The sequence below is a fragment of the Pseudorca crassidens genome, chromosome 5 (genome assembly GCF_039906515.1).
Source record: "Pseudorca crassidens isolate mPseCra1 chromosome 5, mPseCra1.hap1, whole genome shotgun sequence".
Lineage (NCBI taxonomy): Eukaryota > Metazoa > Chordata > Mammalia > Artiodactyla > Delphinidae > Pseudorca > Pseudorca crassidens.
In genome coordinates this window covers 88161492-88180165 of record NC_090300.1, presented here as the reverse complement: position 1 = coordinate 88180165, position 18674 = coordinate 88161492, and the positions used below count along the sequence as shown (strand labels likewise).

The window sequence follows — 18674 nt, the reverse complement described above, 5'->3', positions numbered from 1 at the left end:
TTCTTAAATTAAAAAAATACCAGATACTGGCAGAGCAAGTCCAAGAGTCAAGTTTTCTTGACATTTAATCTTTTTAAAAAATCTCCCTTGTCACTAGTTCAATGGACACATGAATAGATATCATTACTGAAGTTGACCCAAGACAACTGTGAGCAGAATTTATGGGTAAATAACAGACTATTAAAAACAAAATAGTGTGCTAGTTGTCAAGGTACTATTTTTCAGATTCAAACTTAATCTTCTATATTCTGTTCTCGCTGTGTCTGGAACCCTTCAGACCACATTGCTGCTTTGCCAGCTGGCCCCCATGAGGTTCTGCCAATAGAAAATACCGGGGGAGACTAGCAGGAGGAGGGAAAGAAAACGGTCACTCTTCTTCCGTCGGCTTCTGGTTCCTGTCACTCTCACATGAACCATGGTTCTTTGGCCCAGCAGCAGTGGCTCATTCCAGTAGCAGTTTGTTTTCAGTTTTCAGTTTTTTCTCCATACTCCCATATTCAACCTTCTTCCTCACAAGTGTCTGTACCAGCTGAGTCCCAGCTCCTCAGGGACTTTTCTGTGAGCATCAGAGTCAGCAGCAGCAGCCAGGTCGTGTTTCTTCCTCAGGATTCTGGGTCTCAGTGTTGGGAGGCTATTCTCCAAACTTCTTTGTTCTAATAATCCATTTCCCTTTGTTACCCCAGCCCTAGCGGAGAGAATTTGCTTTCTTCATGTACTAACTATTTTCCATATATTATCTCTAATTCCCCCACAGAATCTTACTGGTTAGTTATATATTACTCATTTTACAAATTATGAAACAGACTCTCATAGTCTATGCAAATTTCCCAGGATTACATAGCTAGTTAATAGCTAAGCTATGATTTAAACCAGGTTTGTTTTTACTCCAAAGACGATTATCTTTTGCCATGTCATCCCAGGGCCTAAGATTTGGACTTGTTAAATTGAGATATAGAAAGACATGCTTGTATTTAGTGTTTTTATATCAAGAGCAATGTGCTCTAATAAGCACTTGAAATTATTGTAGACCAGTATGAGAGAGAAGAGTTTTAAAAGAACTTAAAGTTTGAAGTTTTTTTCCTTCAAATGCCAGTTGAAGAAAATAGTACTTTTCTTGCACTTTCCTAACGATCTTTAGGTATAGTTAAATCTACCACTGACCCAGTGATAGTCTTTAGTCAGACTATTCCCCTGAATCTGAATCCAGTCTCCTGTTGAAATTTGATTGAGATTTAGCTTTGATTTTCTTGTATCAAAGGTCCTTAGGGCTTTTTCTTTCAGGGGCTAGTAGTTTTACCTTTTCTGTCTCTCTAAGATGATGAACTCTGCCATCATTGGATACCTCTGTTAGCCATTGGTCTTATTGTTCATTCACTGATCTTAGTTTTTTTATTTTTATTTTTTCTCTCTCCTCATGGCAAAGGCCAATTCACTTCGTGAGATAAATCAGGTAAAACTGTTGATCTTGTCAGGACTAAATCCCCAATCTGGCCAACACTAGGGGGATCTCCCAATGAGCATTTCTGCTGAATTTATTTCTCATCCTTTCTCACCCTTTAGAAGAACAGAACAACTTTCTTCTCCTTTAGCTAGAACATGTATAAATTGATTCACATATAATAATAGAAAGGCCATTAGCCTACCAGATGGTTGCTACCTGTAGCTGGCTTCATATTTATACTACTTCATCTTAAGGGCCCTTTATGTCTTACACAAAATATTTTGAACAAAAAAATTAAACAGAACATTTTTTTTTTTTTCTTAAGGGGTAAGGGTATAGGGGACATTTCATTGCTTAGTCCAAGGGGCACTTCTTTTTTTTTTTAATTAATTAATTTATATATATATATATTTTTGGCTGTGTTGGGTCTTCATTTCTGTGCTAGGGCTTTCTCTAGTTGTGGCAAGCGGGGGCCACTCTTCCTTGCGGTATGCGGGCCTCTCATTATCGCGGCCTCTCTTGTTGCGGAGCACAGGCTCCAGACACGCAGGCTCAGTAGTTGTGGCTCTCGGGCCTAGTTGCTCCGCGGCATGTGGGATCTTCCCAGACGAGGGCTCGAACCCCTGTCCCCTGCATTGGCAGGCAGATTCTCAACCACTGCGCCACCAGGGAAGCCCCTAAACAGAACTTTTGAAATAAGATTTCCGTAGACAGAAGAGAATTAAGTTTTGACAATACTGTAGGTGGGGGCATACATGTTGAGCATGGACCAAGAGCTGGTTTAAGTGAGTTGACATTAGAGGGACTCTAGGAAGCAAAAGGAAACTGTAACCCCTCCCCAGAAACTCCTTGGGGGATGGTATTGGAAAGGGAAATGAATTTGGGTTTCAAGGCAGGATTTATTTACCTCCTAATTTTTCCTACGACTGACCCTGTCAGTAATCTGCATTTCCTAGAAAAGTGGTAAGCAAAAAAGATTTTTTGTTTTCAAAATTACAGCTGCAAAGTGACATGGCACCCACATGTATCATCCATTTCTTCTAGTTTGGGAAGGGAGAGGCGTGCTGGTGACTTATGGAAAAATTTCAAAGTGAGAAAAAAAGATTAAATACAGGAATTGCTACAAAATTTAAAAGAACCCTAGTGGAGAAGATCCTATGATCCAGTAGCCAATTATTATAATTTAGTGCACATTCTCTTACTTCTTAATTTCTATAACTATTTTTCAAATCAGTCTCCTAGGGATGTGGGAGTATAACACCAATTTTATAGTTTGGCTCAAAGCTAACTGAATTTGCCTTAGAGACATATTTATGAATGCTTACCCAGAAACTGAAGAGTATCTGTAAGAATTTATGTTAAAGAATATGGGGAAGCATGGAGTCTCAGCCACTGGATTGCAGGTGGCCCAGGTTCGATCCCTGGTCAGGGAACTAGATCCCACATGCCACAACTAAGAGTTCACATGCCACAACTAAGAGTTCACATGCCACAAATAAAGACCCTGCATGCCACAACTAAAGATCCCACATACTGCAACTAAAGATTGGGCATGCCGCAACTAAAAGATCCTGCATGCTACAAGGAAGATCTCGTGTGCACAACTAAGACCTGGCACAGCCAAATAAATAAATATAAATAAATAAATAAATAAATATTTAAAAAAGAATATGGGGAAATCTACTATATCACAGACATTGTGCTAGGTATTTAAAAAAAGAAAGAATTTTAATTTTGAAGTAATTGTAGAATCACATGCAGTTGTAAGAAAACATGAAGAAAGAGACTACGTTTCTTTTATCCAGTTTCTTTCCCCCAATGGTAACATCTTGCAAAACTATAGTATAATATGAAAAGCTTGTTTACTCTAGAAATCCAATTCTATCCCATTGGAAATAATGAAATTTGGGGGTGGGGGAGAACTTAAAATAATGCTGAACTTCACCTGGAAAAATAAATCAATGGTTAAAATTGAATTTGTTTTAGATGCACATTTTAGCTACTCACCCAAAAGCAAAATATATATGTGGAAAATAATGTAAAAAATAAACATTGCTAATAAACATGAGTGAATAGCCAGGGAGATCCTAAAGAAAGAAGATAACTTAAAAAGAGTTAGGGCTTCCCTGGTGGTGCAGTGGTTAAGAATCCGCCTGCCAATGCAGGGGACACGGGTTCGAGCCCTGGCCCGGGAAGATCCCACATGCCACGGAGCAACTAAGCCTGTGCACCACAACTACTGAGCCTGTGCTCTAGAGCCCGCGAGCCACAACTACTGAAGCCACGCACCTAGAACCTGTGCTCCACAGCAAGAGAAGCCCACACACAGCAGTGAAGACCCAACACAGCCAAAAATAAAATAAATAAATAAATTTATGAAAAAAATAATAAAGAGTTGATAAGAAATGATTACCATATTTTAAAAAAAAAGTTAAAAATTATAGGGTTTAGTTCCTACAAGCAGTTTGGTATCAGTGAAGGATACAAAAATTGATCAGTAAAATAGAATATAAAATTCAGAAACAGAGCCAAATAGATATGTAGTTTTAGTTTATTATAAAAGAAAAATCTAGAATTAGTGTGGAAGAGATGGGATATTCAGAAATGATGAGGATAATTTGGCGAAGAAAAAAAAGCTGAAATTCTACCTGACTATATCAAAATTGTAGATGAAATCCAAATTTTAAAGGAAAAAAATCTAAAAATATTATAATTAGATAAAGACTTATTTTGAAAATATTACTGGAGCTGAGAAGAACTTTATAACCATGACACAAAACTCAGAAGCTATATTGGAAAAATGATAAATTTGACTACACACAAATTAAGACTACTGAATGGGGAAAATGCCATTAAAATTTTAAAAATCAAACCACAAACAGGAACAAGTATTTGCAATGTTTATGGAAAAGAGTTTATTTCTTTTACAAAACACTCCAGCAAATCAATAAGAAAAACACCAACAACCTGGTATTAAAAAGGCAATGAGGGCTTCCCTGGTGGCGCAGTGGTTGAGAGTCCACCTGCCGATGCAGGGGACACGGGTTCATGCCCTGGTCTGGGAAGATCCCACCTGCCGCAGAGCGGCTGCGCCCGTGAGCCATGGCTTCTGAGCCTGCGCGTCCGGAGCCTGCGCTCCGCAACGGGAGAGGCCACAACAGTGAGAGGCCTGCGTAACGCAAAGAAGAAAAAAAAAAAAGGCAAAGAGCACAAAGAGGAAGTTCAGAGATAAATACAAATGGTGAGTAAGATATAAAATAATTCTGAACATACTCATAATCATGACGTTGCAAAATAAAGCATTAGTGAAGTGCTGTTTTTCTTCTGTCAGATTAAAATTAGATCGTGAACAGTATTAGAGGGTGGAGAAAAATAGGCACCCATGCATGTATGTTTATAGATGCTAATTGCTACATTGTTTTTAATAGCAAAACAAAGCAAAGCAAAGTAAAAACAGATGTAACTTAAACGTGCCTTATTAGACAAGTGTCAGTTGAGTAGAAATGGGTAGGCCTTTGTACCATAATTTGGCTCAGTCATTGATGGAACCACTGTTGGCTCAAATGCTGAGGCTGACCTTAAATGCTGGAGGCTGTCAGCTCATCGTGTCCCTTGGAACTGGGCAAGTAGTTCGTTCTTGAAGGGGGATCTCAGTGGTTCAGAAGAGTAAGCTAATATGTTGCCATTTGTATATAAAGGTTATTCATATACAGGCATTTATATATACAAAGATAGGAATTTTTAAAAATACACAAGAAAATGGTTAATAATATTGCCCTGAGGAGTAGGGCTGGGATTTTTATATCCTACTATGCTCTAAAAATGTTTTAGTAGGTGCATGTATTACTTTTATACTAGTATAAAAAGTTCTTGATGAATTTAGAAATAATTTCGAAGCTTCACTGAGACCCTCCTTAGTTAAAGGCCATGTCCAATATGCTCAGGATTTCTTAGACCTTCATGTGCTCATAGGCTTTCCCAGATTCTCCTGCCTAAGGTATTTCCCCTGCCCTATCTCAATTGTTTTCTATACAACTTCCTGTTTTATTTTTCATTAGGGTTTGTGGACCCCATTCCAATATGGGGTTTGGGTTTTCCCCGCCACCAACAAGCAATGCTTCAGACACCACTTTGATGTCCTGTAATTCAATTCAATTCTGACACTACCTGGAGATAGCTTCAGACTCCACAGGTTAAGGGTTCAGTCCTACAAGACTTCTTGTGCTTAACCCCCTAAATCTGCCCCTCACCCCATTACAGTTGCCAGTTGCAAGACCAGGTTGTAACCTCTGCTTCTGAGCAGCTGGCTGCAGATTGGAGGTTCCCATGACCTCCTTCTGGGTTTCCACTGATTTGCCAGAGTGGCTTACAAAACTCAGAGAAACATTTTACTTACCAGATCATGGGTTTATTATAACAGGTTATAACTCAGGAACAGCCAGACGGAAGAGATGCATAAGTCAAGGTGTGGGGAAAGGGCATGGAGCTTCCATGCCTCCTCGGAGCACACCATTCTCCCCAAATCTCCATCTGTTTATCAACCCAGAAGCTCTTCAAACTCATCCTTTGTTGCTTTCATGGAGGCTTCATGATGTAGGCATGGTTGATTAAATCCTTGGCCATTGGTGAATGAACTCAAACTCCAATCTGTCTCCCCCACTGGAGGTCAGGGAGTAGGACTGAAAGATCCAACCCTCTAATCACAAGGTTGGCCTCACTGGCACCAGCCCCCATCCTTAGGTGCTTTTACAAAGTGATCTCATTAACATAACAAAAGACAACTTTATCACTTTTAACACTTAAAAAATCTGAACTGTGGAGGAAGAACAAATATATGTGAGGAATATATTTTGGTCATCTGAATAACCAGTTATATATTTTTCTTACAAATCACAATATCATAATCTTATTCATAGCAATTCTCATTATCTGAAATTCTTATTTGTTTGTTTACATGTTCATTTCCTGCCTCCACCAATACATAATCAACTCCAAGAGGACAGGACTTACTACCCGACTTGTATACTGCCTCAGCTTCTAATAGAGTGCCTGGTACATAAGTAAGCACTCAATAAATATTTGTTGAATGATTGAATGAATTTCAAGCAATATTAAAGAGCTGGGTTGGGAGACCTTCAAGATGGTGGAGGAGTAAGACGTGGAGATCACCTTCTTCCCCACAAATACATCAGAAATACATGTACATATGGAACAACTCCTACAGAACACCTACTGAACACTGGCAGCGACCTCAGAATTCCCAAAAGGCAAGAAACTCCCCAAGTACCTGGGTAGGGCAAAAGAAAAAAGAAAAAACAGAGACAAAAGAATAGGGATGAGACCTGCACCTCGGGGAGGGAGCTGTGAAGGAGGAAAGGTTTCCACACACTAGAAAGCCCCTTCACTGGTGGAGATGGATGGTGGGCGGGGGGGAAGCTTCAGAGCCACGGAGGAGAGTGCAGCAGTAGGGGTGCAGAGGGCAAAGCAGAGAAATTCCCACACAGAGGATCGATGCTTACCAGCACTCACCAGCTGGAGAGGCTTGTCTGCTCACCCGTAGGGGAGGGTGGGGGCTGGGAGCTGAGGCTCGGGCTTTGGAGGTCAGATTGCAGGGAGAGTACTGGAGTTGGCTGCGTGAACACAGCCTGAAGGGGGCTAGTGCACGACAGCTAGCTGGGAGGGAGTCCAGGAAAATGTCTGGAACTGCCTAAGAGGCAAGAGACCATTGTTTTGGTGTGTGTGAGGAGAGGGGATTCAGAGAATGCCTAAGCAAGCTCCAGAGATGGTCACGAGCCACAGCTATCAGTGCGGACACCAGAGACGGGCATGAAATGCTAAGGCTGCTGCAGCCACCAAGAAGCTTATGTACAAGCACAGGCCACTATCCATACCTCCCCTCCCAGGAGCCTTTGTAGCCCACCACAGCCAGTGTCCCATGATCCAGGGACAATTTCCCCGGGAGAACACACGGTGCACCTCAGGCTGTTGCAACATCATGCCAGCCTCTGCCGCCGTAGGTTAGCCACGCATCCCGTACCCCTCCCTCCCCCCAGCCTGAGTGAGCCAGAGCCCCCGAATCAGCTGCTATTTTAACCCCATCCTGTCTGAACGAAGAACAGACACCCTCAGGCAACCTACATGCAGAGGTGGAAATCCAAAGCTGAACCCCAGGAGCTGTGCAAACAAAGAAGAGAAAGGGAAATCTCTCCCAGCAGCCTCAGGAGCAGTGGATTAAATATCCACAATCAACTTGATGTATCCTGCATTTGTGGAATAACTGAACAGACAACAAATCATCCCAAAATTGAGGCAGTGGAATTTGGGAGCAACTCTAGATTTGGGTTTGCTTTCTGCATCTAATTTGGTTCTGGTTTTATGTTTATCTTAGTTTAGTATTTAGAGTTTACTATCATTGGTAGATCTGTCTATTGATTTGGTTACTCTCTTCCTCCTTTTTTTTTTTTAATATAGATATGTATATTTTTTCTTTTTCTGTTTTTTTTGGGTGTGTATGTGTATGCTTCTTTGTGTGATTTTGTCTGTATGGCTTTGTTTTTACCATTTGTCGTAGGGTTCTATCTATCCTTTTTTTTTTTAGCATAGTTTTTACGGCTTGTTATCATTGGTGGATTTTCTTTTTGATATGGCTGCTCTCTTCTTTTCTTTATTACTTTTTAATATTTTTTATTCTTAATTTTAATAACTTTCTTTTCTTTCTTTCTTATGTTCCTTCTTTGCTTCTCTTTCTTTCTTTCTTTCTCTTTCTCTCTTTCTCCCCATTCCTTCCTTCCTCCTTCCTTCCTTCCTTCCTTCCTTCCTTCCTTCCTTCCTTCCTTCCTTCCTTCCTTCCTTCTTCTTTCTCTTTCTTTCTTTCTTTCTTTCTTTCTTTCTTTCTTTCTTTCTTTCTTTCTTTCTTTCTTTCTTTCTTTCTCCCTTTTCTTCTGAGCCATGTGGCTCACAGTGTCTCCGTGCTCTGGCCTGATGTCAGGCCTGTGCCTCTGAGGTGAGAGAGCCAAGTCCAGGACATTGGTCCACCAGACACCTCCCAGCTCCACGTAATATCAAACGGCAAAAGCTCTCCCAGAGCTCTCCAACTCTACGCTGAAATCCAACTCCAGCCCAATGACCAGCAAGCTACAGTGCTGGAAACCATATGCCAAACAACTAGCAAGACAGGAACACAACCCCACCCATTAGCAGAAAGGCTTCCTAAAATCATAAAAAGGTCACAGATACCCCAAAACACACCACTGGACTTGGTCCTGCCCACCAGAAAGACAAGATCCAGCCTCATCCACTAGAACACAGGTACCAGTCCTCTTCACCAGGAAGCCTACACAACCCACTGAACCAACCTTAGCCACTGGGGGTAGACACCAAAAACAATGGGAACTATAAATATGCAGCCTGCGAAAAGGAGACCCCAAACACAGTAAGTTAAGCAAAATGAGAAGACAGAGAAATACACAGCAGATGAAGGAGCAACATAAAAAACCCCAGACCAAACAAATGAAGAGGAAATAGGCAGTCTACCTGAAAAAGAATTCAGAGTAATGGTAGTAAAGATGATCCAAAATCTTGGAAATAGAATGGAGAAAATACAAGAAAGGTTTAACAAGGACCTAGAAGAACTAAAGAGCAAACAAACAATGATGAACAACACAATAAATGAAACTAAAAGTTCTCTAGAAGGAATCAATAGTGGAATAACTGAGGCAGAAAAATGGATAAGTGACCTGGAAGGTAAAATAGTGGAAATAACTACCACAGAGCAGAATAAAGAAAAAAGAATGAAAAGAATTGAAGACAGTCTCAGAGACCTCTAGGACAACATTAAATGCACCAACATTCGAATTATAGGGGTCGCAGAAGCAGAAGAGAAAAAGAAAGGGACTGAGAAATTATTTGAAGAGATTATAGTTGAAAACTTCCCTTTTATGGGAAAGGAAATAATCAGTCAAGTCCAGGAATCACAGAGAGTCCCATACAGGATAAATACAAGGAGAAACATGCCAAGACACATATTAATCAAACTATCAAAAATTAAATACACAGAAAAAATATTAACAGCAGCAAGGGAAAAACAACAAATAACATACAAGGGAATCTGCATAAGGTTAACAGCTGATCTTTCAGCAGAAACTCTGCAAGCCAGAAGGGAGTGGACATATTTAAAGTTATGAAAGGGTAAAACTACAACTAAGATTACTCTACCCAGCAAGGATCTCATTCAGATTTGATGAAGAAATCGAAAGCTTTACAGACAAGCAAAAGCTGAGAGAGTTCAGCACCACTAAACCAGCTCTACAACAAATGCTAAAAGAACTTCTCTCAGTGGGAAACACAAGAGAAGAAAAGCACTACAAAAACAAACCCAAAACAATTAAGAAAATGGTAATAGGAACATATATATCAATAATTACCTTAAATATGAATGGATTAAATGCTCCAACCAAAAGACACAGACTGGTTAAATGGATACAAAAACAAGACCCATATATATGCTGTCTACAAGAGACCCACTTCAGACCTAGGGACACATACAGACTGAAAGTGAGGGGATGAAAAAAGATATTCCACACAAATGGAAATCAAAAGAAAGCTGGAGTAGCAACACTCATATCAGATAAAATAGACTTTAAAATAAAGAATGATACAAGAGACAAAGAAGGACACTACATAATGATCAAGGGATCAATCCAAGAAGAAGATATAACATTTATAAATATATATGTACTCAACATAGGAGCACCTAAATACATAAGGCAACTGCTAACAGCTATAAAAGAGGAAATCGACAGTAACACCAAAATAGTGGGAGACTTTAACACCTCACTTACAACAATGGACAGATCATCCAAACAGAAAATTAATAAGGAAACACAAGCTTTATATGACAGAGTCGACCAGATAGATTTAATTGATATTTATAGGACATTCCATCCAAAAGCAACAGATTACACTTTCTTCTCAAGTGCGCAAGGAACATTCTCCAGGATAGATCACATCTTAGGTCACAAATCAAGCCTCAGTAAATTTAAGAAAATTGAAATCATATCAAGCATCTTTTCTGACCACAATGCTATGAGAGTAGAAATGAATTATAGGAAAAAAACGTAAAACACAAACACATGGAAGCTAAACAATACATTGCTAAATAACCAAGAGATCAGTGAAGCATTAAAGAGGAAATTTAAAAAATACCTAGAGGCAAATGACTATGAAAACACGACAATCCAAAACCAATGGGATGCAGCAAAACAGCTTTAAGAGGGAAGATTATACCAATACAAGCCAACTACAAGAAGGAAGAAACATCTCAAATAAACAATCTAAACTTACACCTAAAGGAAATAGAGAAAGAAGAACAAACAAAACCCAAAGTTAGCAGAAGGAAAGAAATCATAAAGATCAGAGCAGAAATAATACATGAAATAGAAACAAAGAAAACAATAGCAAAGATCAATAAAACTAAAAGCTGGTTCTTTGAGAAGATAAACAAAATTGATAAACCATTAGCCAGACTCATCAAGAAAAAGAGGGAGAGGACTCAAATCAATAAAATTCAAAATGAAAAAGGAGAAGTTACAACAGACTCTGCAGAAATACAAAGCTTCCTAAGAGACTACTATAAGCAACTCTATGCCAATAAAATGGACAACCTGGAAGAAATGGACAGATTCCTAGAAAGGTATAACCTTCCAAGACTGAACCAGGAAGAAACAGAAAATATGAACAGACCAATCACAAGGAATGAAACTGAAAGTGTGATTAAAAATCTTCCAACAAGCAAAAGCCCAGGACCAGATGGCTTCACAGAATAATTCTGTCAAACTGTTAGAGAAGAGCTAACTCCTATCCTTCTCAAACTCTTCCAAAATATAGCAGAGGGAGGACCACTCCCAAACTCATTCTATGAGGCCACCATCACCCTGACACCAGAACCAGACAAAGATGTCACAGAGAAAGAAAACTACAGGCCAATATCCCTGATGAATTTAGATGCAAAAATCCTCAACAAAATACTAGCAAACAGAATTGAACAGCACATTAAAAGGGTCATACACCATGATCAAGTGGGGTTTATCCCAGTAATGCAAGGATTCTTCAATATACGCAAATCAATCAATGTGATACACCACATTAAAAAATTGAAGGAGAAAACCATATGATCATCTCAATAGATGCAGAAAAGGCTTTCAACAAAATTCAACACCCATTTATGATAAAAACCCTCCAGAAAGTGGGCATAGAGGGAACTTACATCAACATAATAAAGGCCATATATGAAAAACCCACAGCCAACATTGTTCTCAATGGTGAAAAACTGAAACTATTTCTTCTATGATCAGACACAAGACAATGTTGTCCACTCTCACACTATTATTCAACATAGTTATGGAAGTTGTAGCCACAGCAATGAGAGAAGAAAAAGAAATAAAAGGAATCCAAATTGGAAAAGAGGAAGTAAAGCTGTCACTGTTTGCAGATGACATGATACTATACTTAGAAAATCCTAAAGACTACCAGAAAGCTACTAGAGCTAATCAGTGAATTAGGTAAAGTAGCAGGATACAAAATGAATGCACAGTAGTCTCTTGCATTTCTATACACTAATGATGAAAAACCTGAAAGAGAAATTAAGGAAACACTCCTATTTACCATTGCAACAAGAAGAATAAAATACCTAGGAATAAACCTAAATAAGGAGACAAAATACCTGTATACAGAAAACTATAAGCCAATGATGAAAGAAATTAAAGATGATACAAACAGATGGAGAGATTTACCATGTTCTTGGATTGGAAGAATCAACATTGTGAAAATGACTCAACTACCCAAAGCAATCTACAGATTCTGTACAATCCCTATCAAACTTCCAATGGCATTTTTCACAGAACTAGAACAAAAAGTTTCGCAATTTGTATGGAAACACAAAAGACCCCGAATAGCCAAAGCAATCTTTAGAAAGAAAAATGGAGCTGGAGGGATCAGGCTCCCTGACTTCAGACTATACTACAAAGCTACAGTAATCGAGATAGTATGGTACTGGCACAAAAACGGAAATACAGATCAATGGAACAGGATAGAAAGCCCAGAGATAAACCCACACCCATATAATCACCTGATTTTTGATAAAGGAGGCAAGAATATACAATGGAGAAAAGACAGCCTCTTCAATAAGTGATGCTGGGAAAACTGGACAGCTACATGTAGAAGAATGAAATTAGAACACTCCCTAACACCATACACAAAAATAAACTCAAACTGGATTAAAGACCTAAATGTAAGGCCAGAGACTATAAAACTCTTAGAGGAAAACATAAGCAGAACACTCTATGGCATAAGTCACAGCAAGATCCTTTTTGACCCACCTCCTAGAGAAAGGGAAATAAAAACAAAAATAAACAAATGGGACCTAATGAAACTTAAAAGCTTTTGCACAGCAAAGGAAGTCATAAAGAAGACCAAAAGACAACCCTCAGAATGGGAGAAAATATTTGCAAATGAAGCAAGAGACAAAGGATTAATCTCCAAAATTTACAAATAGCTCATGCAGCTCAGTATCAAAAAAACAAACATCCCCTTCCAAAAAAGAGCAGGAGACCTAAATAGACATTTCTCCAACAAAGATAGACAGATTGCCAAAAAACACCTGAAAGGATGCTCAACATCACTAATCATTAGAGAAATGGAAATCAAAACTACAATGAGGTATCACCTCACACCAGTCAGAATGGCCATCATCAAAAAATCTATAAACAATAAATTTTGGAGAGGGTGTGGAGAAAAGGGAACCCTCTTGCACTGTTGGTGGGAATGTAAATTGATATGGTCACTATGGAGAACAGTATGGAGGTTCCTTAGAAAAGTAAAAATAGAACTACCATACAACCCAACAATGCCCTGTATATGCCACTACTGGGCATATACTCTGAGAAAAACATGATTCAAAAAGAGTCATGTACCACAATGTTCATTGCAGCTCTATTTACAATAGCCAGGACATAGAAACAACCTAAGTGTCCATCAACAGATGAATGGATAAAGAAGATGTGGCACATATATACAATGGAATATTACTCAGCCTTATGAAGAAACAAAATTGAGTTATTTGTAGTGAGGTGGATGGACGTAGAGTCTGTCATACAGAATGAAGTAAGTCAGAAAGAGAAAAACAAATACTGTATGCTAACACATACATATGAAATCTAAAAAAAAAAAAAAAGGTTCTGAAGAGACTAGGGGCAGGACAAGAATAAAGATGCAGACATAGAGAATGGACTTGAGGACATGGGGAGGTGGAAGAGTAAGCTGGGACAAAGTGAGAGAGTAATATGTACGTATATACACTACCAAATGTAAAATAGATAGCTAGCGGGAAGGAGCCACATAGCACAGGGAGATTAGCTCAGTGCTTTGTGACCACGTAGAGGGGTGGGATAGGGAGGGTGGGAGGGAGGGAGACGCAAGAGGGAGGAGATATGGGGATATATGTATGTGTATAGCTGATTCACTTTGTTATAAAGCAGAAACTAAGACACCATTGTAAAGCAATTATACTCCAATAAAGATGTTAAAAAAAAAAAAAAAAAAAAGAGCTGCGGCTACATATTGTCTCATTTCACCGAGAAGATAAACTGGGTTTCTCCAACTTGGAAATTTGACTTCATTCTGTATCTTCAGTTAATACAGTATACAGTTATTACCTACTATATAGCAGAGCCATGAACTGTGAGGCATAACAAAATAATGTCTGTCTTGCCATCACAAATCTTAAAATTGCTAGGTCATTTCTATTCAGCCAACTGTCAGCAGAGATGTTCCTGAAACAGAAAAGACCAGGCAGAGGTGAGGATGAGAGAAGTGGTTCTTGTCTCATTAGTTGGTGGGGTGCAGAGGAGTTTCTGTTCCCCAGTACTGGAAGACAGGGTCCTGGAAACCACCATCACATCAAATCTCCTGGGATTTACCCCACGTGGAAACAATTCTGATATGCTATCCCTCTTCTCTGCCAGTGTTTCTCACACATATGGTTTCTATGGTTCCCCTGAATCTCTGATGCCTGGGAGGGACCCCTGCCATGTATGCCAGCTGGCTTGTGGGCCCTGTGTTCTCACCTCATTTCTGCCAATGCTGTTTCAGGGAGCTGGGCCTGGTTTCCATTTTATCCAGCCTTATCTCTGAGAGCGATTTTCTGAACATAGCCATCCTCAGAACGAGAAAAGAAATATAATCAGGATACAAATGTTTCAATACTCATTGGATTCTCTGTCTGGAAATTTGCTCTATTAGAAACTCATTTCTTTGAGTTAATATATTAGCCTCTTTTGGAATTCAGATGCCTTTGGGAATAAAAAGGGGCACATTAAAATATTAAGACAATAAAGAGTTAGCAAGCAAAACTATAGTGTGAAAATGTAAATCAGGTATTTGGATTATAGGCTATCAGAAGTGAAAGAGCTATATATATATACATATATATACACATATATATGTGTACTTAAAAAATTTTTTGTCCTTCCTTCTTGTTTTTACAGAATGAGGACACTGAATCCTGGGAAAGCACAGCAGTTTGGCTAAGGTCACAACAGAGTTTCTTGAATCCCTGCTTCTTTAGAATTTGAGGGGTAGAAGTTGTCAACTGTTAAGTGGAGATCCTTAGACCTGCAGTTAACAGGCTGTGACACTGAGCACCTGGGTTAGTATCGTAAAGAAACATGTTTCTGGAAGCCCTTTTCAGTTATGCAGCAGTTAAGGACTTGGGTTCTGGTTAGAGCAACATAGATTTAGCTCTTGCTTTGCTATGAGAATTGGACAAGTAACACCATCTTTAAGTTGCAGTGTATTCACCTGTAAGAGACAGATGGTGATAGTATCTGCTTCATAAATGTGGTATAAAAAGTAATGAGCTAAAGTAGGAAAAGCATGGAGCAAAGTCCTTGGCTTATAGTAGGTAACTGATAAACACTGACTGTTAAAATTGAGTGATTAAAGACAAAGTTTACCTACTTCACAGTGTTGTGAAGGGCTCCCGCAGTATCTGGAAGGTTGCTCCAGCCATCTAGCCTTTCATTCACACTGCTTCTCTGCATCTCAGTTTTCACAGCTTCAAAATGGAATAGATGATTCATTTCCCTTACCTTCCTCCCAAGAGTATCCCATTTTTTAATAAAACATTTAACTTTAGATGGGCATATTCAAATCCATACTGGAGAATATGGAAGGGCTAGGGAAGGTGGGAGAAGCAATGAAAATGGTAGAGTTTTGAGATACTTAAAGTTAGCACCCACCTGTTTCCCCTGGTTTCCACTGGCTAAAATGTTACACGGATTGAAACCTGAACATTTGGAATGCCACTGTGTTCCCTGGAAACTCTACCCTGAGGTTTAGAGGTTAGAGGAAGGTTCTGTGTGGTTCTAGTGTGCTCCATCCAACTCTCTGATTCATCTCAAAGATCCAAGAAGAATACAGAGTTTATGTAGCTGGCTTACCCCAGCAAAGGAGATGGGCTCAGACCTTACTCCAAAAGAAACCAAATTCTTATTTAAAAAGAAAAATTTATGCCCTTAGAGGAAAAGCAGACTTAGGTCTTAGACACTTGAGTGAAAAGACTTTGTCATGACAATAAGTCATGTTTGTGGCTTTCCCAGTCACTTATTCCTCTCATAATAGCCTAAGTTTCTCTGAAGGTCCATGGAATCACCCAGGAGTTTGAAAATGCATATTCCTCAGCTATACCCTACAGACAGTTTGATTAGGTAGATCTGGAGTGGAGCTTTGGAATAAGAATTTTAATGAGCACCCTTGCCTGCTTCTGACTTGAGGGACCATTTGAACCACACTTAGAAATATATTAAGTGAAATACATGCACATTAAATCCCTGTGTCAGTTAAACACAACCCATATCGCTTTCATGTTCTTAACTCCTTTTTATAAGAACCACTCATTTTACCTGGAGCTGAGATATGATTTCATTGCCTGAGAAGTTGAATAAAACAGAACAAAGGAATTTAGAAAGAAGCTTCTAATTTCAAAATACACTGAAAAGGAAAAGAACAAGGTAAGAATAGTCTGCTACCGTTTTTGTAACAAAGAAAAGGAAATCAGAATACACAGACATATAAACAAATAAATATCTTCAAAGGGAAACACAAGATTGTTAAAACAGAAACTAAAGAAATTGGTTGACTATTGGGGAAGGGTGAAAATAAAGCAATAATACAGGGAATAATATTTTTCTAAGTTTACCTTTCAATCTAGTTTTGACTTTTAAACCACATTAATGTTTTGCATATTCAGAAAACATTGTTAATTTATCAAGCATATAGTAAAATCTAGAAATTGAATACGTATAGAAACACATGAATTGAACTGTATGTCAAATTGATAATATGAACACAAAGAAGCAAGGCCAGAATTAATTCAAGTAAATTTTGAACACTGTACTCTGATTGCATCCCACCTTCAGTAGGATATTTTCTAAAGATGAAAAGAAACTATTGGTGGTGAAATCGTTTGAAACTATTTTGTGTGTATTGCAGAATTGAGCAAATGAGCAAATATATTGGTGTTTGGGGCGGGGCATAGAGTTCTCATGGTAGGAGAGTGGTAAAAAAATATGGAAAGGGGGAAGGAGAACTCTGTTGTATTGGATTAGAATTGGAAGTACAAACTCATGACTTTATCAAAATATATATTTTCTTGCTGGGTACAAAGAAAGTGCTTAGAACAATTACACTTAAGTAACAGTTAATGTATTTATCACCCTGATCTTGGTTTCTAACTACCACTTTCCATTCAAAGGAACCAGGACTACCTGGAAAACTGACTGACCCTAAGTCTGGGGCAATGAAGTACAAGGTGAGCCAGGAGCATTGAATTGAATCAAAAAGTAAAGAAGTGGGCTTCGCTGGTGGCGCAGTGGTTGAGAGTCCGCCTGCCGATGCAGGGGACACGGGTTCGTGCCCCGGTCCGGGAAGATCCCACATGCTGCGGAGCAGCTGGGCCCGTGAGCCATGGCCGCTGAGCCTGCGCGTCCGGAGTCTGTGCTCCGGAACGGGAGAGGCCACAACAGTGAGAGGCCTGCGTACCGCAAAAAAAAAAAAAAAAAAAAGTAAAGAAGTGCTCAAACACTGATAGGAAAATGTCAAAAATAAATAAATAAATAAAAACATGGATGCCAGATTAAAGGGGCTTCCATTGACCAAATTTGAGACAACTAGAATATCAATTTAAGTAATGGCAGGGATGGATTATAATAAACCTCTGCGAGGCCATAGTGGTACCAAAAACAATGGGAGTGGATGGAAAAAAAAGAAATATTTATTTCTACAAAAGAATAGTAACTCGGGCTTCCCTGGTGGCGCAGTGGTTGAGAGGACACAACAGTGAGAGGCCCGCGTAACGCAAAAAGAAAAAAAAAATAAAAGAATAGTAACTCATAAATGTAGAAAGAATGTTAAATGATGGTTTTCTAAGGCTGTCAATGACCACTGTAATAAGTGATTCAAGCAAAAATCATCAAAGCATGCTAAAACTGTTGTATAAAATGTTGATCTAATAATCACCCAGTTTCAAAACTATTTACTAATTACAGAGGGAACATGCTACATTTACAATGGAGAAATTTGATAGCATCACCTTAACCAAATGATGAAACTTAAAATCACCAAGTTTGACAAACTGGCAACATATGCCTCCTGATGTGATGTACTACAAAGAATACATTCTGCCAAAAATGTTTAACCTTATTCTAATCATGAGGAAGCAATCAGAAAAATCTAAATTGAGAAACAGTCTGCAAAACAACTGGTCTAGACACTTCAATATGTCAGTGTCTTAAAAGTTAAAAAGAAAGGCTAGGCATTGTTCTAGAATACAAACTATTAAACAGATATGATGACTAAACAATGCATAATTCTTGATTGAATCCTGGATTTTTTTATAAAGCTATAAAAGACATTTTTGGAACAGTTTGGGAAATTTGAACATAGATTGTATATTGTATAATATTACTTATCAAGGCTAAAATTTCCTGAAAATTCCATTGTAAATATGTAGGAGAATGACCTTGTTCTCAGAAATACATACTGCAGCCTTTTGATGTCTACCACTTAAGAGTTCACCAAAAATGGAAAAGAAAAATGAAAGACAAAGCAAATGTGGCAAAATATTAACAATTGGTGAATCTTGTAAAATATCAGGTGCTCATTTTATTACTAGTGCAAC

At 38.7% G+C, this 18674-nt stretch overlaps 1 long non-coding RNA gene across 3 annotated transcripts in view; it reads left to right on the top strand.

Annotated features, from left to right (window-relative positions):
* The window catches only part of LOC137225194 (uncharacterized), a 390177-nt gene that overhangs the window by 182072 nt on the left and 189431 nt on the right, over positions 1-18674 (top strand). For 2 of the 3 annotated variants that reach the window (XR_010943730.1, XR_010943729.1), the window contains 2 exons: positions 14983-15143; positions 17250-17306. The exons of the other annotated variant lie outside the window; for it this stretch is intronic. This is a non-coding gene — a long non-coding RNA (uncharacterized lncRNA). The remainder of the gene's footprint in view (positions 1-14982; positions 15144-17249; positions 17307-18674) is intronic. 3 annotated transcript variants of the gene reach the window in all.